Genomic DNA, 26,352 nt, shown 5'->3' with positions numbered 1-26,352 from the left:
TGCTCCCAGATGTATACTAGAAGTCAGGAAGTACCCATCATGGCCAAAATAGTTATGTGGCCCATTCTGCCCTTTAGGTCTGATTTTTGCCCTAACCTAGGGCAAGTTCTGCCCAAAAGGCTAACAACCAAGGCCAGTGACAGCTGTCAGTGTCCATAACCAGGCCCCTGTGCATCCGCTGCCAGGTAGAGGCTCCAATCATGGGCCTTGACTAGGCCTCAGTTCCAGCCATGGAGCTAGCAAGCAGCCCCCCTCCCTTTGCTCATGAGGTCTAACTCACCTTTTAAGTTTCTCAGAGAGGTGGACCTGTGCTCTCAGGTGCTAGATACACTACTTCCACTCTTTCTTATGCCATCTCAGAGGTGGCAGTATATGGCTTTACAGTTCAGGGTCTGTATCCTCAACCTGAACGGGTGCCTAGCAGCCTGGAACTTCCGGGGTTGGGGGAGGTGCACACAGTCCCTCTGAAGGGTGACACACACTGTCTGTGTCATGTAGAGGTCTTCCAGGCACAAGACTCCTGTCCTCTGTCTCTGTGGCAGAGCAGACATCATGTCCAGGTCAGAAGTGGACTCACCAAGGTCAGTTTTGGAGTGCTCTCTCTTCAGAGCAGGTAACCACTGAACTATGGGTCCTCCCACTGTGACTGAGCAAATTGTATTTTTTACACTGCTACAGCCGGGCCACACTGGTAAGCCTGACACACATTTGCAGTTCTACTGTAGTGGACGGCACCGTAGATGCTGCAGTCCACTAGTGATATTTAGCTTGAAAGCCCGGGGTATATTTTAGATCGTACACTAGGAGCTTATAAGTAAGCTAAATATAACAATTAAGAGTATACCAGTTTTGGGGCAAAGCCAAGAACATGGTGGACAGAGCGTGAGGCCCAGAGCTCCCGACTGACCACCCTGTAAATTCCAGTATAATCCTGCACGATCCTGCCTTCTCTTAAGTAAAGCATGAAACATTAATATGGGAGCAACTTAAGCGACCGCAAACTCAGACAGCAGTGACAGGCGATCGCATGGAGGCAGAGACGTGAGGGCTGCAGAAGATCACATCGGAGGTGCGCTGGGAAGACTGTGGCACACACCATTTGATGAGGGCTCAAGCACTTAAGGTGACACTGGGGCGTCCTGGCTATTCCTGCGCCTGATCCTCAGCCCAAGAATGACCGCTGGAGGAGCAGACAGAAAGGCAGGCCTTCCTATTTCCTCGAAAATCCTTGAGAAACATGTCAACACTGAACTCACCAGTTATCTTGAAAGCAATGAACTTCTTCATCCTACACAAATGGGATTTAGAACCTTGCACAGCACCAAGTCAGCTCTTCTTACAGTAACTGAGTCAGCCCGCCAGCTCTTAGACCGAGGGTCGCATGTAGCTATCATACTGCTTGATTTAAGCGCAGCATTCGATACTGTTGACCACGATCTCCTCGGTTCAAGATTATCAGATATAGGAGTAGGAGTCTCTGCGCTCTCCTGGCTCTCCTCCTTCCTCAAAGACAGATCATTTCAAGTTTTGGACCGTACTTGTTTTTCCGGTCTCTACCCGCTGGCATGCAGAAGTCCCCAGGGCTCATCTCTTAGCCCCACTCTTTTTAATGTCTATCTGTCACCTTTAGCGAGAGTAATTGCCCCTTACAATTTGACTCTGGTGACCTATGCAGATGACACCCAGCTAGTGGTGTCTCTTTCCAGTTCCGGGGACTCTCCAGTGACTAACCTCTCTTGCTGCATGAGTGATATTGCCAATTGGATGACCAAGTCCAAACTCAAGTTCAACGATGGGAAATCGGAAGTTCTGATCCTTGGTAACGGCCCCCTCGCTCTCCCTCTTCCATCTCTCTCAGATGCCTTTAAATCTCTTCCTCCTCCTAAACTCCAAGTTAAGACTTTAGGTGTGATACTTGATCCCCGGCTCACTATGGATTCTCAAGCCAGTAAAATCTCTTCTACCTGTTTTGGCCTCTTGCGGATGTTTAGAAAGATCCTTACCCTTCTTCCTCCCACAGCCAGAAGAATCCTTATTCAATCCCTAATTCTCTCTCGCTTGGACTACGGAAACTCTCTGTTCCTTAGTTCCCCGCTCTATGTTTTAAAGAAGCTGCAAAGAGTACAAAATGCAGCGGCCAGACTTCTTACCCACTCTTTAAAATTCGCCTCCGCTAAACTGGCTATCTCCACCCTCCACTGGCTTCCTGTCAGAGAAAGGATCCAGTTCAAATCTTTCTGCATTGTTCATAGGGCCTTACAGGACAAAGGTCCCATCTCTCTGAGGAAACATATTTTCCTGCACATCCCTTCGCTCCTCTTCTCTTAGGTATGCACATGTCTCTGGCTTCAAGAGAGCCTGGGGTAATAACTCCTTCTCTACTAGAGCCTCCCACCTTTGGAACACCCTTCCTACGGAGCTCCGTTTGGAACCTTCCGAGCGCCTCTTTAGGAAAAAGCTTAAAACCTTTTTATTCTGTAACTAATACCGGCTCTCTCTCCTTCTTGTGTTTCGTTACTTTTAGCGCTGGGAAGCCTCCGGGCCGCCATGCGCTTTACAAATTCTGAAAAACTAAACTAGGCCTGAATGGCCTGCCAGTCTTGGAGCTCAGGTGGGTGTCACATTGCCATGTGGAGCTAAGGCCTCCAGGTCTGGTTGAAGAGATCCATCTGGAGACCTTGGCCCACCTTCACTGGGGCGGATTGAGCTGAGGAGTCCATGTGGGAGTGAAGTCACTGGGGGCCCCGCGCCTGGGAATTCAGCAAGGACCGATTGTGGGGGAGTGACGGTGTGCATGTGGCCAGCCATCGACACCGCGTGGCCCCCTGGGACATGGCAGCAGACTGGAGGAGACGGAGCGGGGTGGTGTGGTGTACCGACGACAGAGTACAATGGAGTGGTCCCCAGCTGGCGGAGAGAGGTGAGAAGAGGCTGTTGCATTGCTTCCCCCAGCCTTCACTGTGAGACAAGAGGATGGAATATTCGGGGCACCACTGTGGCGCCTTGTCATGCCTTAACTGCAGTGCCGGGACCAGGAGCAGGGATAGGTGGTGCTAAGGCATCCTGGGGTTCCCACCTGGAACTTAGAATTTGCACCATATACATGTGGAATACCCCCTTTTGAGTAACTCACATGGGTGGCGAAGACCCTGTAGGACATGGATCATCGGCCTGCAGGAACAGACATCACTGGATTTCCCCTTTGACGTGCTTCCGTCATTGGGGCCCCTTGCATGGACTGCCCGGGATAGAAGCAATCGGCACTCAGCACCGGGCAGTGGTGCATCCTCCCACCTTGACTGAACTGTGAGCAAAGAAAGATCAGCCTGCACGTCCACTACAAATACTATCACCCAATATATGACACCATGTCAAGCGACCCAATGCTTAATGAGGCAGTTGGACCCAGACGGAGTTGAGGGTGGCCCTAACAGGGATGTGGAGCCATCCCTGGTAGAGATTTTGGCGGCAAACCAGAGTTTCAGAATTGCTCTGGAACACAACATTGAGGAGATGTCAATCGATGTCAAACTACTGCGAGCAGACGTGTGAAAGATCGCAGAGAAAGTTACGACTGCTAAGGGCCACATCGTGGAGCTGCAGGGAGAGGTGACCCCCTTAAGTGGCAAATGGCACAGATGACCATGACTACGTGGGCTCTGGAGAGAAGAGCAGAGGATGTGGAGGGTCGGTCCCGTCGCAGCAACATACGGCTGGTAGGATTCCCAGAGGGCAGGGAGGGGATCTCCACTGAATTTATTTTCAAAGACTGGGTGCGCACAGAGCGTAAACCGATGGGAATTTCTGAACTATTTGTGGTGGAAAGGGCTCATAGAGCACTAGTGCCGCTGCTGCCCCCAGGGGCCCAGCCCAGAGCCATAATAGCAAAAATACTTAACTACTGCGATAGGGATTGTATCCTTAGGGCAGCTCGAGAGTGATCTATCCCGGCATATGGTAACAGTAAGATAAATATCTTTCTGGACTATACCAAACAGGTACAGGATCAACACAAATAATTTTTTACAGTGAAACAAAAAACAAGAGCACTTCAACTCCAGTACATGCTCCTGTACCCTGCAAAATTGAAGGTGGTTGCTCGGGGGAAGGCCCACTTCTTTGCTACCCCAATTGAGGTGTGGGAGTGGCTGGAATTGCGGGGAGAGGCAATATCATCACAGGCTGGACGCATCCCCAAGAAATCCTGGGGGACAAGAGGGAGAGGAGGAACACAACACTGGGTCGCGAACAGAGATAACTCCCATGTAGATCCGATGGAACAGCGGAGGGTCACAGTACATGAAGATGGAACACCACAGCTCAGTGCAAGGGTGACCTAGAAGACTGTGCCAGAGAAGAACCTGACACCAAAGGCTGATGGAATGGACACGGGAGACCCAAGCCCTGCAACTGACATTGTCCCAGACATGCTGATGGACCCTGAGGTGGGTGGTGGGGTGCAAAGAACACGGAAGGAGACAGATGCAGCTAACTAAGGTACGATGAAGTACATGCTGGGTGAATAATTGGGGGGAGAGGTGAGTATGCAAATGGTGGCCAGGGATGCCAATTTGGTGAGTAAAAGCCACAAGCAGACACTGATCATAGCTGCGGGTGGGGGAGATCCACCCATATGAGATAAGTACCCTAATTGTCACCAAGCAAAAGGACAGAGGTTGCTCTTAAATCAAGATCTGGAGAATTACAAGGCAACCGTGATAAACCTATTGAGAGTGATGCTCTGTTATTGTTTGAGATACCAATCCCGTTGGATAGGTTGGGTAGCTGTGCGAGTCCTGGCACAGATAGAGGTGGACATGGATGGTCGTTTATGTTGTAAGTACTGCAGGGGTTGGGGGGTTGCCTCAGGGAGGGTAGGGGCCTTGTCAGACATTACAGAGAACACTGTGGTGGAGCCTGATTTGAAAATTCTGACATGGAATGTCAGCGTATTTGGGACGTACATTAAGTTGCATAGAGTCCTCAACTTTCTTAAGCGGCATTGAGTATCTATAGCATGCTTACAGGAAGCACACTTGAATGACCTGGGGGCTGTGTGCCGGGGAAAAAAGTGGAGGGAACAATTATACCATGCATCCTTCTCCACATACGCTAGGTGGGTGCTTATTTGGATTGACCCATCAATCCCCTTTACCCTCACATATATGGAAGCAGATAGGGGACGTTGGACGGGCGTGACCTCGCAATACTGAATACATACACTCTGAACACAGACGACGTCTCCTTCTTGTATGGCATCCAGGATTTATTGGTGCAGCACACTGACACAACACTCCTGTGGCTGAGAGACTTTAATTGTATCCTAGACTCAGAACTGGATAGAACGCCCCCTAGAGCAGGCACTAAGCCTCTGATGACAGTGGTGCTGCAGTAGGTAATGCAAAACATGGGTCTCATGGACATCTGTTGACTCCTACACCCAACACAACAGACATACACCTGTTACTCCACCAATCGCTCAGTAGACTAGATAGAATCCTTGTGGTGGGCCTATCGCGGGTGGAAGATATGACAGTAATACATCTGGCACGCTTCTTGTCAGATCACTCACCGGTGAGTTGTGTACTACCATGGGGGGTTCCAAAGAGGGCAGATCCTGGAGAATGTCACCTGACATATTGGAGGTCTAGGTAGGCTGGGATACTCTCTCAACAACACTGACAGACTATATAGCTCACAATTGGGGTACCACAAACAATAGGGCCACAGATTGGGATGCGCTGAAGGTGGTGTTGAGAGGCACCTATATGGGCCTCGTGTGTGTTGCCTGTAGGTAGTTGGGACAGGAACTAGATCGGGAGGTGGCCTCACTGGCGTCAATGCAGGCTGGGGACTCACCAGTTGGGGAAGTACATCCTGGTGAACTACAACCACATAGACGAATAGAAGATATATGGGACAGGCTGAATAAGTACACGCTAAAACAATATAGACAGCAGTTACAAAGGGAGGGTGACAAATCGGGATGATTGCTCGCTTGGATATTACAGAGAGAGCATCCACCCCCTGTGGTCTCACATTTGATATCCAGCGATGGTACTAGGATCACTACTAGGGCAGGGGTCCTGGGGGTGTTTCGTCAGCACCTATGCAGAGTGTACACAGTAAACCCTGCTATAACACCAGCTAAATAGATTCCATTTCTAAGGGAAGTGGGCCTTCTCGGGCTGACACGGCCAGCCGTAGCTGAGTTGAATGCCCCTGTTACCTTGGAGGGACTGAGAACGATGCTGGGTCAGCTCTCGCTGGCTAAAGCACCAGGAAGTGACGGGTTCCTCCCTGGAATTTGGCAAATCTTCTCAGCAACAATAATGCAGAACCTCCTGGAGGTATTTCAGGAAGTGTACGAAAAAGGGGTTATACCTCCTACAATGCGAGAAGGGGAAATATGTATCTTTCCAAAGCCAAGGGGAGGTGCATCTGATCCATCTGCCTATAGGTCACTTATCATGATTCATATAGATATAAAAATACTCTGCAAAGTGCAGATTCATTCCATGCCGGCATAGAGGCAGGAATCTACGACACTTAATGCACACCTTTCACAAAGTTAAGTCCTGAAATGTAGAAATGGCATTGGTATCAATAGACTTAGAAAAAGCCTTTGATACAGTGGACTGGGGCTACTTGTTAGAGGTACTCGAGTCCATTGGTATAGGCCCGTATTATCAGGGCTGGGTAAAACTATATGCTAATCCATTTGCTAGGGTGCACCTGGGTCATACATGATCAGAGGCCTGGCCTTTGGAACGCAGGATGAGACAGAGCTGTCCCTTTTCCCCTCTCCTTTTTGCCCTTGCCATAGAGCCCCTCCCCCCCAGTATGGGCACACCATAGTCTTTGGGATTGGGGCATACTGAAAAGTAACAACTCCAACTCAACGTCGAGTGGTGCTTGACACCCTGGAACACTCAATTGCCTTCTTGAACACATTGCAGCTCTCATTGATGGGTAGACCAACCAAATCTAAAATGGTGATGTTGCCCAGGTGTCTATATTTATATAAATATATATATATACATATATATATATATATATCAATCAAAATATGCTCTGTCCTATCCCCAAGTATATTTTTATGCAACTAAACTCACTGCTTATCTCTTTACTCTGGGCAGGCCGCTGTAGTTGAGTAGCATTAACTACAATAACTAGACAATATGACGATTGATGTCTGGCGGTACCAAACCTGATTCTGTATTATTGGGCCTCCCACCTACAGCATGCAGCTACTTGGTTCGTGGACGGGGACACCTGGGAGGTGTGGCTCCTAGCGTCTCAGTGGCTACAGAACAACTTGCGGCAATCCTTCTGGAGCGTGCAGGGTGGCCAGGGATGGACATTATGTAGTTCGACACATGGCCAAAATAGTGCAGGACTTTGTTGAGAAGGCACTAAAGAGGGCCCTGTTTCATAGGGAACTGCCCATATGGATATGCCCATGAGGGACAATGTGTCCTTTCAAGCATGGAGGGAGGGTGGTTGGTGCCCGATGGGAGACCTATATCTGGGAGAGTAGTTAATTGCGTATCAACAAACATGTGAGGCCTTTGCACTGGGCCCAGGAAACTTCCTACATTGCCCTGGAATTGCAGAAGTGGCAAAAGAAAACTGTCCGTCTTACCCAGAAACACCACAAGCCACACACACACATTGGACATCCTTGTGAACTGTGGGTCAAGGCGACACCTTATAACGCTACTGTATAGAGCAATGAGAAAAGACATGTTAGGGCCCCGAGTGGAGCGCACTCCGCATGGGACACTGATTTACCAAAGCCACTGGGTGACTGGGACTGGGCTAACATTTGCAGCCTCTCACATGCAGTGTCAAGCAATGCACGCTTCAAACTAGTGCACTATAACGTTCTTCACAGTACATATCTAACACCAAAGAAACTGCAACGTATAACACCTACTAGGCAGGATAGAAGCCAACGATTTAGCATGGGTGGAGCGGACTTCATGCATTCAGCATGGTACTTTCAGGCAGTTCAGGCATTCTGGACACAGGTATTGACGGAATTAAATAGAACAACACCCATACCCATGGACTGCACCCTGTTGCAGTGCCTACTAGCCCTTATCAAGGAACCCAAAAACGGCAGGGTGGCTTATAAGTTCCTCTAGCTGGCCTTGGTGCTGGCCAGGTGCTGCATGGCTATCACGTGGATGGGACAGAGGGCACCATTGATAGAACTCTGGTACATGGATGTCCAGGAGTGGGCGCTGGCGGAAGAGGTCCACCTGAGGCGGTGCAGACGGAATGAGAAATTGTCAGAACACTTCTGGGCATGGGGGGAGGGATATATGCACAGCTTCTCTGCCCCCAGCCTCGGATGAACTATCAGTGAGCAATGACAAATCATTTACCAACAAGGATGGGGTGGCAGACCCTGCTGGGGCTTGCAGTGGAAACTAGAAAGGGTGGAGAAGGCTGCAGTCGGAACATATCACATGGTGTTGTACACTGGATGCTATGGAAAAATTTAAAAATTTATGACCATTCCGATGATGGACGCTGATCCCCATAAGATCAACTGTACTGTGCATGACATCTCATTGACTGCTGCAAGTTGTTATATGAAAATCAAAAATAAAGGTTAAAAAAAGAGTATACCGGTTTAATTGTGTCAAAGGAGAAGCACAGGCACTGTTTAGCATGCTTAAGGTGTACAGAGTTCTAAATTCAGCGAAAATGTAGGGTACAGAGTTATAGAACTAGCAAAATTGTAGGGTTTGCAAAAGGGAAAAATACAGGGAGACCTTGCAGAGAAGGTGGATTTTCTGGAAAGAGACAGGGAAGAGACATTATTGCCCTCCCCAAGAACCGTAAAGCAAATGTCTGACGAAGCACTAGGGCATTATTTATGACTGCCATGAGCTGAGCAAGGAAGAGGAATGTTATGTCCTAGCCTTGGTACAAGTATCTTCAGTTTGGATAGAGACAGCTAGCAAATGATGGTGGATTGTTATTTAACAGTCCCAGACCAGCCTAATGGCCCGGCACAGTTGTCTGCAAAACCTCAGTTTTTTTCTGGCACCTTCACCTAGACAAATACCTTTGTCACAACCAAAGTTGCCACCATATTAACCTCTTCAAGAGGCATACGTGCTTCATATCCTATGAAAAGAAGTGCTGTCACGTCCATGTCAGTCTATGCTGTCTAGGGTAGCCACTGCTCCCGTACAGGAAGTCTACAACGTGGACAAGGCCATAAGGAAAACGACATGCAAGTGGATGTCCCACGTCATATACTTGAAGATTTGGATGAATATTAGGCACTAGTCAATAATTTGTCCACTCCACTGTCTACTAATTCGCCATAGGATGATATAGTGAGCTTTTCACTGTCTGATTGAAAATGGTTTTAACTTCCGGTTCCTAGTAAGGACACAGACTGCTTCCTTTACATCTTCAGAGAGCATGTAGATCCATAAGATCCATTCCTAGTATTCATCATATCTCAAACAATAGCTTAAAGGTTGTGTGACATTGGCAACTGTGGTTGCATTAGTCCCATACATTGATAGGAAATAAAAAGCTACAAATCCTTGAGAGAGGTAAGTGGTGATGAAACCCTTCTTCTCCTTGCACCACTCCCCCTCGTAGGGAAGGTAGGCATCTGGAAAAGATGCCAACTATGGCCGTAACCTCTTTTAGGGCAGTAAAACCTCAAATCTTTATAGGCATGTAGCTTTCTCTGCTATTTTTGTCTCGGATATGGATGTCCATACAAATGTTTTAGAAAAATCTCAGGAACAATGTCCATAGTATGTTAGTACATTACTAAAATGAAGTGACAGCAATGTCCCAAGGAGAAAACATGTCAGCAGCCATGATAATGTAACATTTAAGTCAATCCCAATTAAATAATGAGGTAAGGTGTAATTCAGCCTTGCAGTCTTATTCAGCCTTGAAGTTAATTTGTTGGCACTTGTATGAGCTAAGGTGTGCGTCACTTTTCCTGTTGCCATCCAGTAATTGTCGGTGTACAACTCACTCAGGAGCAGCTGTGCTGTACAGGCAAGACTGAGTATACTTCAAATGTATTAGACTGGAAGTCCAAGGCAGGATCCTGGACATGGCTCCTGATGATGAATATTTGTTTGAAAACATGTTGATGAGGCGCTTCAAAGTCAGACACAAACAGAGTGAGGTAGTGCAGAAAAACATGTCTGCAGCCCTTTCGTGTTCTCAGAGGAAAGGGTCAGTACTCCTGTTGGGAGGGTTGGGGATATTAGTTGTACTGTTACCAGGCATATCAAGTACAACACCACCCTTGCCATCAATACTATGCCCAGTAGCGATATGAAGCACCACCTGCTGCAGTTTGTGCAAAGGCAACCCCATGCCATTGCCTGGGAAATGAATCAGAATTCTGGTAGAAGTCAATGAGTCCCCACATGACCAGCCACACTACCCTGCTTTCGTCTTCATATGGCCCTAAAGGGGGGGAAAAAATCGCTTTCTTCAAGGTTGGGAGCGCCATCACTAGAGACCAAGGGGTCATCCACCTTCTGTAGTATGGTCATACACTAGAAATCAATTGGCTCCCTTTCCCCACTGTACCACACAGAACAACACAGCAGCAAGGCAAAATCCTCTCCATGATACAGAAAGGAGCCCAAGAACCAGTTCCAAAATTCCATCGAAATGGAGGATTCTATTTATGCTTCTTCTTTAGGGGGAAGAAAAATGATGAGGAGATGTCAGTCTTTGATGTCTGACTTCCAAAAAATTATCATTTAGTGTCAAGTACACCAGATCCTCGGGGCTTGCGCATGTTCCCAACATGTCCACCTCTTGGCAGCTCCAAACTCCACTAGTTATATAGCACAGAGTTAAAGAATGGCCAAGTGGGGGAATGGGTTTTGGGTTGGGAACAGCGGGGAAGGAGACCTATGGAAGCAAGAGTTAAACAACACAATTGCAAGATTAATCACAATCACTTTCAATAAATTTTGTTTCAAATAAAACACTTATGCTGAAAACATGAATGGCCTAAGGCTTCACTATAACTTGGCCTCAAGAATCTGGAAATCAAGAAAGGTTATGCAAGGTTTTCACGTGAACATTACAGAATTAGCATACTATATTTTGAACAATAAACTCTCTCCAAAGTACTGCTTAGAACAATCTCTGCATTCTAGCAAGAATCAAAGAGCATATGGTTTTTTCTCTACATGAATGAACTGTACAAATATCATGAATAACACTTCTATGTCACTCTCTGGTTAATAGTTTCAAGACTTAACTGTTCAGGGAAAATTATGCACTTTAATCAAAACTGTTCACCTAAGTTTCAATGTCTAGAAATGATCGCGCACTCCGCCGATCTGTATTTCAAAAGTTAAACATCAGGAAAGAATTGCGCACTCTGTTGCCGATTCGAACATCTAGATTTTTCTGTAATGAAATGATCGCACACACCGTGCCGATTCAGAATTCACGATACAAATGTCATGAAATGATCGCGCACTCTGATGATCTGAATGCCACGAAGTAAATGCCTGGAAGAAATCGCTCACACTGTTGCCGATTCAGAATTCACAATATAAATGCCATGAAATGTTCGTGCACACTGCCGATCTGAATACCAAGAAGTAAATGCCTGGAGGAAATCGCGCACACTGTTGCCAATTCGGAATTCACGATTCAAAGGCCATGAAATGATCGTGCACACTGACGATCTGAATGCCAAGAAATAAATGCCTGGAAAGAATCGCGCACACTGTTGCCGATTCGGAATTCACAATGCCAATGCCATGAAATTATCGCGCACACTGCTGATCTGAATGCCAAGAAATAAATGCCTGGAAAGAATCGCGCACACTGTTGCCAATTCAGAATTCACAATGCAAGTGCCACGAAATGATCGCGCACACGTGATTTCAAGTTTAGGCTCAAAACTCAAATGTCACTGGAAAACGGAGTTGGGCCTAACCCGACCTCCGCCTTACCGCCCTGCCTGAAGATCATCAAATAAGCAAGTGCAGGCCTGGAAATGACTGGATAGGCCTTTGGGACAGGATCTCTGGAAAATGCTGCTGCTATGCACCAGGACCTCTGAATAGTGAGCACGTGGAGCTGGGCTGGCTCCCTTATTTAGAGCCAAGCCCTGCCCACGAGCCACACCTAACCATGCTGCAAGAAAGGCTTCTAGAAAGTCTTAGAATATAGGACCACACCCTGTAGTCCTGCAAACAAGTCATGCAAATGTACAATGAATTACAAACAGCATTAATGACTTTTCAAGGTGAAAGCTCTGCAATGCAAAAGGTTAACATACTGCATAGAAACACAATGCATGAAATATGCCTCTGCATAAGGACTGGGTTTTTGCATTTACGTCGCCCGTAGAGCATGCACTGTCCTGATGTTGACATTTAGCATGGTGTCACTGCAGAAAATCCTCCGGTGTCTAATGGAAGGGGAGTTCAGGAAATTGTTGGGCCTGCAGGATGCTTACTCCCACGTCCTTGTTCACCCATACAACATAAATATCTGAATTCATAATAGTAGCTGCCCTTTTGAAGCATAAAGTACTTCCATTTCCTCTCACATCCACCCCAACAATCTTCATATATGAATTGCACTGCTCGTGGCCTATATAAGGAGACACGTTGACCCGGCTTGGACAATAGGCAGATAAAGAGGGATTTAGTCCAGGCCACCAAAGTGTCCACAAAAGCCTGAAATAGGAGATTCCCTCAGCAGAAAAAAATCTATGCATATTACCCATAAATGCATACAATTTTTAGGGTCATTTCTGAATACAAACAGAAACATGTTTAACTCGGTAAACCAATACTATGGCTGCTCAATCTAGCCAGACAACTAAAACCATTCTAAGTTTGACAATTCTTATTGGGGATGGTGACGCCCCTCTATTCCCGCTCTGCCCCTACATCCCTCTAATCCTATTTTGTCACTTACTCATGAAGTCAATACATGAGGAACAGGACAATCAGTTGGCCCACAGTACAGATATATTAAAGGACACACTGTGAATTGAGACAACATTACATTTGTGGACGCCAAGGATTACATCAGAACAAGTCTGTGCTTCCACCACATCAAAGTACTCTTGCAGGAGCTATATGCAAGCTGTAGGTGGATACAAGAAGAGACAGACATACACATAAATGGACTGGAATTAAAAGCGGTCAGGCAAGGATTACAATCTGCTTGCCCAGGATCAAGGGTTCCACAGTACTAAAATGAATGGCCAACATGACCTCCGTGTTTTGAATGAGCAAATAGACAAACTCTATCAACAGATACGTACATGCTTTGGGAATGGGCCATACATCAAATATTGTTACATCGAAACACCTGCAAATGCTAGATCTGTGGCAGTAATATGCATTACTGGGGGATTTTAGGGAACTTATGCATTGCCAGCGTTTTTTATTGCATTGTCACCTTTTGCATACACCTTTCCTCTACCAAGAAGTGAGAACCGTGGCATCTTATCCTAACAGTGCCAGGGTGCGCAAGGTAATATTGGGTCATGGCCTTCTTCTACCTTTCAAAGGTCCCATGCTGGCAGATGGTGCCAGTCCTAAACCTCCTGTTCTGCATCGCAACTCTGCAAGTATGAGCATGTCTGCATGGCTGCTGAGCACAGGGAGGTCTTCCGCATAGTAAGTTCTGAGGTCTTCTGAAAGATACTGTTACAAATAATGACCGTATCAACAAACAATACAAATCAAAGTGAAAACAATTCTGTGTGTGGTGTTATAGCCAAGGTCTTCATGCTTTGCCTTACTAAACTGTGCCATGCTTACTGCTGTTTGCACAGGCATTTCTGAAAAATGCATTTATCAATGTACATTTGGCTGATTTTTCCCACCTCATTTCTGGTACAAACAATACTAAATGCAGCATGTTTTATAATTTAACAATGTGCACTCACTTAAATGAATATAAGAATATATGATATGCAATACCTGCACATAAGCAGGAAAAATACAAAGATATGTCACCGCTAGAATAAAAGGGTGACACTGCTATTGAACAGAGGTACATATATCATAAACAGAAATGAGGGTCGAAGAAACTGTCCAATTTTTAAACAAAGTTGATTTCTATATTGCAAATGCATAAAGCTACATACATTTTCAATAATGGAATCCCCTTCGTTTTTTAAAAATGGACCCCCATTTCTGTTAATGACAAATTAAGTAGTAGGGTGGGAATACCTAGTAAAGGGGGGTACCTTTGTCGATTGTGGACAGGGTGAATTGTCCTATTGAGATATATGTATAAATGTCTATGTGCATTAATAAATGAAAAACAAATAAAACGCCTTATGCCTATTTTGGCTATGCAACATGGCCAAAAATAAATTCATCCAAAAGGATTTAAAAGCAAAAAAAAAAGCTAGTTTAAGATAGCAATACAGACAGAGAGTGGGAGCTTCTGATAATCTTTCTCTTGCTTTACTGAGTTCATTTCATTCTGAAAACAGTTGGAAACTTTAAAATCTATAGCTTTGAATAGGGACTCCGTAAGTGGGAGACAAGTATCCTCAATAGGTCTCACTTGTAGTAGGAAAGTCAGATACTGGAACTAACGTCCAAATTTATACTTTTTGGTGTAAAACTGCCGGAACGCAGTTTTGCACCAAAAAGTATAGTGCTGGCTTGCGTCATTGTACAACCACAGCCAGGCGCCATATTTATAGAATGGCTCAAGCTGGTGCTAAACTTGGGATAGCGTCTTAAAAAAAGAAACTGGCTGGATGGGGTGGCGGTAGGGAAGGAGGGGGTTGTGCGTCAAAAAATTACACTACCATGGTTAGAGGCAAAAAAAAGCCTCTAACCAGACTAGCACCATTTCCTGGCGTACAACCACCAAAAGCATGACTCATGTCTTAGGAAAGACAGGAGTCATGCCCTTCATCCCAGTGGCCAGCAAGTGTCCCCTGGGCATGGCCATTGCACCCTGTGCCATACAGGGGGGCCCAAGTTAGGGCCCCAATGGCAAAAAAAAAAAGAGTAAAGTAAATACTTACCTGGATTTACCTGGGATAAGGTCCCCCATCCTCCGGTGTCCCTCTGGTGGGGATGGGGGTGTTCCTGGGGCTTGGGGAGGGCACCTGTGGACCCATTTCCATGGTGTTTAACCATGGAAATGGGTCCACAGGTCCCCTAACACCTGGTCTGACCCAGGCATTAAATAATAGTGCTAAGCAAACTTAGCACCATTATTTTGCCCCTCCTCCCACCTGTGCATCATTTTAGAACGGGGATAAATATAGGGCTATGGGGATAGCACAATTTTTTAGATGGGAACGCCTACTTTGCATCTCATTAAAGCAAGGTAGGTTCACTCATCCAGAAAATGGTGCAAAGTTCTATATTTTGACGTTAGACGTGTCTTACATCAAAATATAAATATGGAGTTAAGTTTGTGCCAAATTTGTGTAAAAAAATTATGGAAATTCGTCGCAAAATAAGTATAAATATGGGCCTAACTTCATTGATAGTACCGATGATAGATGACACTGATGCCCCTGAGGATGTTGCAATAACAGACAAATACAGCATTATAAGGTAGCGAGCACCTGTAATTGTTGAAGTGCTTCATGAAGCAATGCTGAATGTATCAGAGAATTGTGAGATTGTTTCTCCCAGGCATGTCAACAGGTGAAGACTCAAAGACAGCAGCTGTGATTATGGACAATTGCTTTGCAGAATGCCTAATACTCCCTGATTGGTAGCGTTATTTTTAAGAAACTAACAGAAAACACAGCTTGTTGTTCAAGCTAGCAGTTTGAAAACAGCTCAGGCACTGAAACACAAGTCTCACTCAAGGAGGTTGAAGTTTGGGAACACAAAGTCCAATGTACACTTAGCACAGCAAGCAGTTCTCTAAGATTAAAAAACATTAGCATAGTGGCCTTGATATTCATAAGGGTATTTTTTTCATGTTGATTTTTTATTTTTTTTCAGCAGAAAAAAAACCCAAAATTGTGCACGTCACAATGAGCAGGATCGTTGATATCCCAATAAACAGATTGTAAAACAAAGAAACAAAAAAGGAAAGGATCAACCCAAAAATAGGTTTAGAACCAGTCAACAAGCCAGAGCCCAATGATTTAAAAAACCTGGATAGTGCCAGTTTTGTTTGAAACGTGGGACACTGTGTGCAGTTAATCAGCAAAATGTGTTAGAAACTGAGTTTGCAATGGTTGCCGGATGTCAGATGCACAGGCTGCTGCTTGCAGAGCAAACATTTCAGCCGTAGAAGTTAATGGTACCTCTTTCTGAGGTATAACTGCTGTATGTTTATTTAATTTATCAAACATATTTATGTCTATCTTCGGTCATTAAGGGACGATTACCACTTTAGTGGGCCACACGCAGCCTGACAAAGCCACAAAGGAGAGGCCGGCGCCAGGCTGCTGTCCTCTCCCCCGCCCAATTTGGATGTCCCCACCATGCTGGCGGTGGGAACACCCACAAATGCATTGGTTTTGGCTCTTCATGGAGCCGGGGCCAATGCAGCCTCACACAGGGGGCCATGCAGCACACACAGTGTGCATTCTGTGGGTGGCCCCTGCACTGTCCATGACATGGTCGTGAACAGTGCCAGGGACCCTCAGTGGCCCCCTTTTTGAATTTCTGCCAGCCTTTCCATGGCGGGAAACAAACCACAGAAAGGCTGCGGAAAACCATTTCCTAATCAGCACGGCGGTGCTGAATTCAGCCTCCCCCCCCCATGGCTAAATAGAAAATGGGAGCACTGCCAGCCCGTCAGGACCTCTGATCCTGGTGCAGGTGGCAGACCTCTGATGGTCCGACGGTCAGCACTGTGTTTCAATGCCTGAACTGTTTTCAGCATTGTAATATGATGGTCAGACCGTCCACTGTCGCTGCCCTAACGATGGCCAACTTGGACGGACCCAAATGGTTTAAAAAATCCTCATTGAAGTGGGATGAAATATCATTCCAATTTTACTATTACATTAAATTTTTACTATTGTTGACCAGTCAACAAAAACATGAAGCCATAGGCCACCCACAACAGGTTTCATTGTTTCGAACAGGGCCGGCTTTAGTGCTGGTGGAGCCCGGTGCAACAATCTTTTTTGGCATCCCCCCATGACTTCCTCCTTGGATTTCCTCACTTCCACCTAGCAAAAGTGCCCCTCATCTATCCATTGCCCTTCTCTCATATACATTTTAATTGTTTTAAACCTCTGGTAAAGGCTTGCTTTACTAATCCACTCAGGTACCCACATCAAATATAGATCTGTTCTTTGCAACAGGTATATTAACTCTCCGAGCTATTTTATAGCAAGTGAAAACCACCACTAAACAAAAATCTAATCGCTCTCTTCAAAAGGAACATTAACCACAAGAGTTATCTTGACATATTTATTGCTTCTTGAAAGCTGGACATACAAGGAACTCTGCAGCATGTGCTTTTAAACGTAAGTTATTGCTAAACACAGCACCCCCCTGAGGTCAGTGCCCTCTTCCACCCACAGGTCAGTGTCCAGTGCGCACTGCCCTGAAGCCAACCGTAGGTTCTAATTACATAGCTTCCATTTCTTTAGAGCATGTGATAACTAGGAATGAAAGAAGACATTGTGGTGAGAGGTGTCCCATCAATGGCAAGATTCAAAGAGTTGCTCTTGCAAGCACCATGAATAGTAATTAAGATCACAAAGACGTAAGTGTAAAGGTACATGAAGATGTGCTAACAAAAGCAGGATTGCTGTTGGTGTTTTAAAAATTAAAACACCAACAGTATTGTAAGAATATGTTATGCATTCTCTCATACAATCCAAAAGATGCAAATTTCGGACAGCCATTGAAATGAAAGCCAGTAATAGAAAATAAAATCTGATTCATTGAGTGAATTTGAATAAATCAAATAAATATTAGAATATTTTATAATAATTATTAATTTCATTGTACATAATTATTTTAAATGTAGAACAAAATACAAATAAAAAATTACTCAAAAGTGTAAGTTACTTTTGTGAATCAGGGCCTTTATGCGGCATGAGCCACAGATATATATAAAACAAATTTACATTAATATTAAATATAAGAATAGGCATTAATATTTTTTTAGTTACAACTTTTTTTTTTTCCTATACTTTACCAAGCAGAGATCTGTGCCCGACTGTGGATTCTCCGGATGGTAAAGTATAGGGAAAATTATAAAAATATATTTAACTCAAATATAAATATTTCAAATATTTTACATCAAATATTAATGAAAACTCATTTTATAGGTTTATTTTGAGAGCAGAATGAAATAGAAAAATGCTACAGCACTATTAGCTTAATTTTGAAATAATCCTGAATCTTAAAATAAAAAATAAATTCCCACCTAGAGAAAAATAATTATGTGTTAATACTTAATAAAAGTGATGTATAGAATTAATTATATTTGGTTACATTAATTTTCAAGTTCCAAATAGGGTATTGCAGTATTTTATAATTAAACATGTACTATTTTCTTTTACATTTTTTAACATTCAATTATATTTATTTGTGTTTATAACTATTTTCAATAATGTAATTAGGTTTATCATTGTTTCCTATGGGGTTTTGTTTTAATACCCAACCTCCATTATTTTCTATGGGAGGGTTTTGCTTGTTTTTTTCAGTAGAAACGTACACTCCTATTTTGTGAATAAGTGAAAAGTAGTAGGCTCACACAAAAGTGTAATAACACAAAAGGTATAAGTTACCTTTGTGAACCAGGCCCAAGTTGTGGTTCTTCAGCAACAGAAAAGGGCATTCAGATATCAAGGCACCTTGTAGAGCCTGAGTATTTGCATGTCCAACTGAGCTGCATACATTTGAGCTTGCCGTGTTACAAAGAATTCAAATCTCCCTACAAAAGATAAAAAGAAGTCATAGTAGAGATTATATAGATTCATTTAGAAAGCGTTTGAAAGCTGCTGTCCATAACTTTGAAACTGATTTACATTATTTCCTTATCAGTTTCCATAATTTGTTCTGCATCTTCTCTTTCTGGGTATACCTGGTCTTTTGTAGCATCATAATTTGTGGTAGCTATAAACCTATTACTCTTTACACAATATGGTCTCAATAGAAAATTACTCAAATCCATATCATCACTTATGTTTGACATGTTTCTTTACAGCACTCAAACTAGATTATAACAGCCTTCTTTTGCAAGACCTCCCTATGCTATAAGTAGAGACAGCCATAGAGGAATATGTGTTATACTTAGGGTCTCGTCTGTTTGCTAATGGATGTTAGAGTTGCAAAGAAACCTATACATACATGTCATCAAAAGGCTATACCATCTGAACAAAACAATGTTAAATAGTATGCTGCATTCTGCGCATACATTTAATTCAAATCATTATCAATACTGTTTCCATGTGTATCAAATTCATTCTCATGAGTAATAGTATTTTAAAGATTTTTAGAGAAGAAAAACTCATGCAATGTATTTGCTACAACTCATGCAATGTATTTGCTACACGTTCTTAGTTTAAAATATAGGGCCTCATGTAAGAAAAGTGACGCTGCACTCAGTGCAGGGCCACTTTTCTTGTGCCCCTTAGCGCCCTCCTAATGCCACCATGTATGCCCCATATCTAAGATACAGCGCACCATGGCTGTAGTTAGGGAACTAGTGTCAGAATGTTTTTGTCTAGTACGGAGTACTGCAGGATTAAACTGTTGATGTTAATCCTGCAAAGCCCATTGTAAACAATGGTTTGCCTCCTTTTAACGCCTGCTCCGAGCAGGCGTTAAAAGTGTTAAAAGAAATGACGTAAAGAAATCTCTTGGATTTCTTGGCACCATTTTTTGCCCCCCCCCCCCCCAATGGGGGAATGCCACCTTTGCATACATTACGCTTGACACAGGCATAATGCAGCGCAAAGGGTTACAAAAAGGCACAATGCATGGATTGCACCACTTTGTAAATTTGGCACAGCGACTTTGGCCGCGTTGGGCCACATTAGCATAACAAAATTATGCTAACGTGGCGCAAGGAGGTGCTAGTGGCTCTTAAATCTGCCCCATAGTTTCTCTTAACAATGCTAGTATCGCGTAACTATATCTCAAAATCAAATGATAAACATACAAAAACAATACTGGTTGACCAAATCTCCTAAAGAACTGTAATTTAATCAAAGCTTGGACCACTACACATTCTAAAGTTACAGTACAAATCAACAGCAAGAATAATTGTGAAAACGAAATGGTATACATTTAGCTTCAGCAAACAAAAGACATCAACTGTTGTTAATACTTAGCAAGCATCATCAGTGAGTATCCTGACTAACCTTCTGATTAGAATAGCATGTTTGGGCTTCATGCAAAACAATTTTCTGAACACAAAATTTGTAAAACATCTATCTATGGCTCTATCAAAATTAGCGGTTGGTACCTAAGGACAAAAGCAAATAGACATAATAATCAGTAACATCGTCTTATACCTTGCCTCAGTATGATTCAGCAAGCGGTAACAGTCTTCATCAATTGGACATCATTTTCGGTCAACATAGCATCGGAGTTCAGCATTAAAGTTCAAGATAGGAAATGTCTCTTTATGCAGTTCAGAAAGAATTATAATTAACCTCTCAAGACAGTTAGGAAAAATTGGGAGAATGGCCTCCCTCCTCTGTGCAGCTTTGGAAAGAATATGGCTATCTCCTCTCGGTACAGTCTGTCTAAGTTAGATTTCCTAAAACTACTTCCCATGTTGCTATTGGTCAAAGAATCATATGCTTACGTTTAGGCAATGAAAGTAGCACCTCAAATCTAAGAATTTACTAAACCCAGTATTCACATGTCGATTACTGGCTCATCTTCTCCTGTTCCCGTTGTTGTGCTCGTCAGGTAACAATATTGTATTGGCTTATACTCTAGCCAGTGCTTCCGTTAGCCGCTCCTGGGAACCGTGCCTTTACATACACTAAGTTATGCAAAGTATCTATAGGTAGTACAACGTTTTCTAGCAAGCAGTTCTCACGGGAAAGAATTTCAGCTACTAGCATTTGGTCAACGCAATGGAAAATCACAATTTTGTAATTCGTCTAGACAATGCAACTTGACATGAAGCCATGTAACTAGGCCCAAGACCTCACTAAATTAAGGCCTGTGATTAATAAAGCAAATACATCATATATAACCATTAATCTGTCATACTACTACATTAATCCAAGTATAAGCTCAACATTTTACATTAATAAGCTGTTCGTGAATATTGATGGTCATTCACGTAGGCACATTATCAAACTTGTGTATTATTTATCTACGTTAACTCATTGTCTATGCGGATTAAACATTCAGAATATTTGCATATTCATTAGTCAAATTTTAGCGTTAACAATAGTATTTTTTTTAAATGGAAGAACTTGAAAGTGCAAAAATGTTCATAACATGGAAAATGTTTCTGCAGTTTAAATTTCTCCCATTCAAAAAATGACTGTATTTTTCAGTCATAACTGTGGCACAGTGTTCTACTAGCCTCTGAGATCAAGAGACCTAATGTCTGTAAATGCAAAACTATGAAAAAACAATTGAGAAAATTAAAATGAAAAGTTGACTTAATTATTAAGGTAACTTTTATTTTAATTTTCTCTGATTTAAAAGCATTGAGAAACATCATTTTGTTGTCACCTCCAATACTGAGTTGACAAAAACTTTTATTTAAGAGTTAAATACCTTAGCTTCAATTCATAACCTCTGTGCCTCACAGAGTAAAAAGGCTCCAGCACTGCTCATTATCAGACCCTGCAATCCATAGCCTGATTAAAATAGTGTAAAATAAATACAGCCTTTCCTTTACTTTAAAAGGAAAAATGTGATCCTGTGCTTATTTGAAAATGAACTCAAGGGTGTGAGCTACTCTGAAGGTGTCTGGGAGCTACTGGTAGCTCGTGATGACTATTTAGAGACACCTAGGACCTTATTACAAGTCTGGCGGTCAACAGATTGCCAGACTTGCAGTGGCAGTCAGACCGCCACATTAGTAGGTTGCTGGGCAGGTTGTAATCAGCAGGGTGGCGCTGATATCAGCACCACCCTGCTGATTACAGCTTTTTCTCTGCTAGCCTGTTCATGGTGGTTCAACAGACAACCATGAAAAGGCTGGCGGAGAACAAGCGCAGGGGGCCACGGGGGGCCCTGCACTGCCCATGCCAGAACCATTAAAATGTGCAGTGTCTGCTGTGCATTTTGAAGGGTGCTGGTGCCCACTGCATGCTATTATGAGCCAGCAACAATGTTTGCTGCACCTTTCCACCTTGGTTCTCGCCCGTCAGCCCAGTGGGAAAGTTGTAATAGGACCAGTGGGGAGACCGCCACCTCGATGGCAGTCTCCTCACCACGGGTCTGGTAGTCAGCAAAGCCAACCACCAAACTCGTAATTAGGCCCCCAGTCTAGAGAGCCCAGTGGACCTAATGCACTGAAGTATGCACTGCAATGATGTCTGGTGTCATTTTAAAGCCAGGCATGTCTAGCAGGTTGGTTTCAAAATAAAACTGTGTCCAAATTCGACTTTGGAATTAAAAATACTTCCTAAGTACAAAACTACCCCTTCATTGCAGTCACCCCTAAGAACTGCCCTAGGTGCCCGAAGAGTAGGGTGCCTAATTATAAAAAGTAGGGTCAATATAAAATATGTTTTATATGCCCAGGTAAGAAAAATAGCCAAAGTTGTTTTTCCCTATGGTAGTACTGCTAGTCCCATAGGCTAACATGGGAAGACTTTATGAAACTTAATATGGTTTGTCTTTTGATTGGAGCTAACTAGCAATATCATTAAAAGTATCAAAATAATGGTAACAATGAATCTAACAACTTGCCAAGGCTGGCTATATTATAACTATTACAGTACAGTAGTTTTATAACTTACTTTCCTGAAGTTACCTAAAGCAGCCCTGTAGCAGTCTCTTCTGACTAATCAGGTTTTTACAGCCCGAGCCAAGCTACCTGAGTAGGTGTGAAGAAGCTTGGACCTCAAACAATGCAGCCATTTGATGGGAGGAGATTTGCTTCCTGGAGAAGCCAGGGTTCTGAAGGGGGCTAGGGAAATAAGCAGGACTTCAAAGGCAGGAAAATAGATGTCACAGTACCCAGGCCATCACCCACTTCCTTGATACCCAGTCAGATGGGAATCCCCCTAATTAGATTAGAAGAGGGTCTGGAAGGGGAGTGTAGTCAGATGTTAGCCACACTTCTGGGTTTGAGTCACACAGACACACATTCCAAGAAGAGAATTTCTCCATTTTGAGTTTGCCAAAATAGCGCATTCTGGGTCACAAATATGCCACACTTTGCAGGAAGTGGTCATAGCAGAGGGAAGTAACTTTACCCCTATTGGTAGGGGTATTCTCCCACCAGCACTCAGCCAGCCCAGAATGGAGAATAAATATAAGAGAGCTGCAGCAGTTTCTCGGATCATTGCCTAGAATTAAAGACTGCCCTGCTAGACCATGGACTGCACCACAGAAGTCTTGCACTTCAGGCATCATTAAAAAGGGACTTTGCCTGACTCAAGGAAAAGGAGTGGACTCCCTGAGAAGCAACAGGTAAAAAAGTGCTGAAAGAAGTCTCCTGCAGCAGACAAAGAGAGGATTACCCCGACTGACCAGCTACAACTAGATTTTTCTGGACTGCACAGGTGCATTGTGGGAGATTTACTCCTAACTCCAAGAGGCAATCCCGGGCTTCTGAACTCTTGGCAGGTGCTGCTGGACACTTTTCTTCTTAAAGGAAACAACAAGGAAGAAGTTCAGACAGTTTGGGAACTTTCTACAAAGTTTTGCTAAAAAGCTCCAAGAGGAGACCGTCTCAATGTTGAGTCAAGCTGCTGTTGTCAAACTGCAAATTGACTTGACCACGCTGATTTCTCCTGATGAATGTTCAGGGGCTCACTGAATCACTGAGCTGCAGCAGGCTGCCATCATCGAATTAAACTCCGGATCTGAGGTACCCGAGGACTCAATGTCAAGAGAAAAGCCTCAAGAAAGAGACTAATGGCCTCATTGCAAGGTTGGCAGGCCGACCGCCGGCTTGCCAGCCCATAGGGAGGAAACTGCTGCAGAGCTGGCAGTTCCCCTCTGCCCATTACAATGTTACCACTGGGCTGACCGGTAAAAACCTCCATATGAGGAGGTTTCCGCTGGTCAGCCCAGTGGAAATAGTGTGGTGGCTTTGCCCTCAGCTTCTCATGGAGCTGAGGCCAATGCTGTCGCACAGAGAGGACCCCCAGCACCCTCGGGGACCCCGCTATGAAAAGGCTGTCAGAAAGAGGACTCGTGATCAGCACAGCAGGGCTGAACTCAGAGCCACCGTGACTGACCACGACTCCTACTTCTGCCACCCTGTCGGGAACCATGTTCCTGACGGTGGTGGCAGTCCACTGGCGGTCCAACCACCAGGGTTATAATATGGCAGTCGAACTGCCAGGATTGCTGCAGTCGACTGTCATTGCAAGTCTGGCGATCTAGAGACCGCCGGACTCATAATGAGGCCCTATTTCCAATGGTAAACTTTTGATTGGGACCCAGCGCTCACCCTATCTGATCCACGGTCCTTTGCTGTCAGCTATAATGCACATCTTTTATTTAATTTGAAAAAATCATATCTCTGGTTCCCCACATTGGATATATATTGTTTTGGTGTCATTTCAAAGATAAAAATAGTCTAACTATCAGGAGGTTTTTTGTCTGCATCCATCTTCATGTGAGATCAAGTCATAGCCCCCACGGTACAAGTTTATACTTTAGTCTTTGAACCTAATTTAGCTGCACAGTTCCCAACAGCATGACATCCTTCACTTCTATGGGCCATTTTGTGTTGTACATGAACCAGAGGAAGCTTGACCTGTAGAACTTTCACCAAAGCTGTTTTGCTTTATCAATTTACTTTTTGAATCGTAGAATCCGTTTAAGCACCATTGTGGAAAGTCCACATTGTAACCCCATTAACAGAATGCTAAATTTGACACATTGTGGAAACTAATGTATCAGCTTTCTGAGGGGCAAGTAAAAGGGAATGTATTTCTGACATCTGTGCAGTGGAATCACCTAAACCCTTGGTATGTGTACACAGCACTTTAATGTTGCTGTCTTCAAAACTTCCCTGCGAAGGATCTCAAGCAGCACAATACTTTTGCTTCCTGTGTATCACAGGCTGTGCAGAGCTATCTATATAGAACACACCTTTGTACTCAGATATGGGTGAAATGTTTGGAATTTGTGGAATAGTTGGTGTACATTGTAGATATTCTTCACTCTCTGGTTGCCAGATTGTGCCCATACTTTGTCAGTCTCATTTTGTGTTGCACCTCACTGCATCTAACAAATGTATAAAGTCCTGCATTTGGGATATTAGTGCAGCATCCGCCTGAAGTGTAAGTAAAAGGGAAACTATGATTATTTGCTTCCCTAGGGATAGAGACACTCCTTCAAAATGGCTGTCTGAACCATTATGATAATTATTCCAGTAGGTGTAAATCATTCCTCTGCAGTAGAAAAGGAGTGTAATCTGTATGCTGTTGGAACATTGTGTTCCTCATTATGAACTCTGTATGTATAGCCAGAATTGCCAAGAACAACCCTAAGTACTAGGTTTGTTTTGCTGTCCCACAACTGTAAATAGTTCATCTCCAATAGGTCTGCTTGCAGTCCACATACGATAGCGGTATTCATTTTTGCCCAATTTGTCTGAGATAATGTAGGAGTAATTATTTCATACAAGGGCTTATCCTGAAGAAGGTTAACTATTCCTCATTCAAAATTAAAAAAATATGTCAAGGTTTGTAGCTTTCACAGTTGTTAACCTTCATGAGATAATGCTTACACAAGGAAGATCCCATTACAGTACACAATCTTAAGCGCGAAAGTGGCAGACTACCGGACCTCCCACCTTCAAAAGCTGGCCATGAGAGATTGGCCACTGTATGACACTCAAGATCCAAATGTACCAATCACATGGCTGCCGACATAAACATGAAAAGATCTGAGATGCCTGAATGGGCTATCTGGGGATAGCCAGATCACTGACTATCAATGGAAGGGCTCTAAATTTGCTAACTTAATGTCAGAGTGGATTGCTATGGGAAAAACAAGGCAGATAATGTGACTGACGTGGTGTACACAATGGATGGAACCTGTAAGTTATGTACAAACATCATGCTGTAGTTTGTTGGTCATGTCAAAAGCAATAAAACTGTGTTATATTAAAACAAAGATTTTTTTTAAAATGGTTTTATACTTGTGTCGAGCTAAAAGAGTCACTATTATGTCCCTCCAATCTAAGTGCTCTGTTACATCATCAACTTTGATGCAGATATCATCAATGAAT

This window comes from Pleurodeles waltl, chromosome 3_1, assembly GCF_031143425.1.
Source record: "Pleurodeles waltl isolate 20211129_DDA chromosome 3_1, aPleWal1.hap1.20221129, whole genome shotgun sequence".
NCBI classification, from domain to species: Eukaryota; Metazoa; Chordata; class Amphibia; order Caudata; family Salamandridae; genus Pleurodeles; species Pleurodeles waltl.
The sequence above is the reverse complement of the archived record's forward strand: the minus strand, read 5'-3'. Positions refer to the sequence as shown.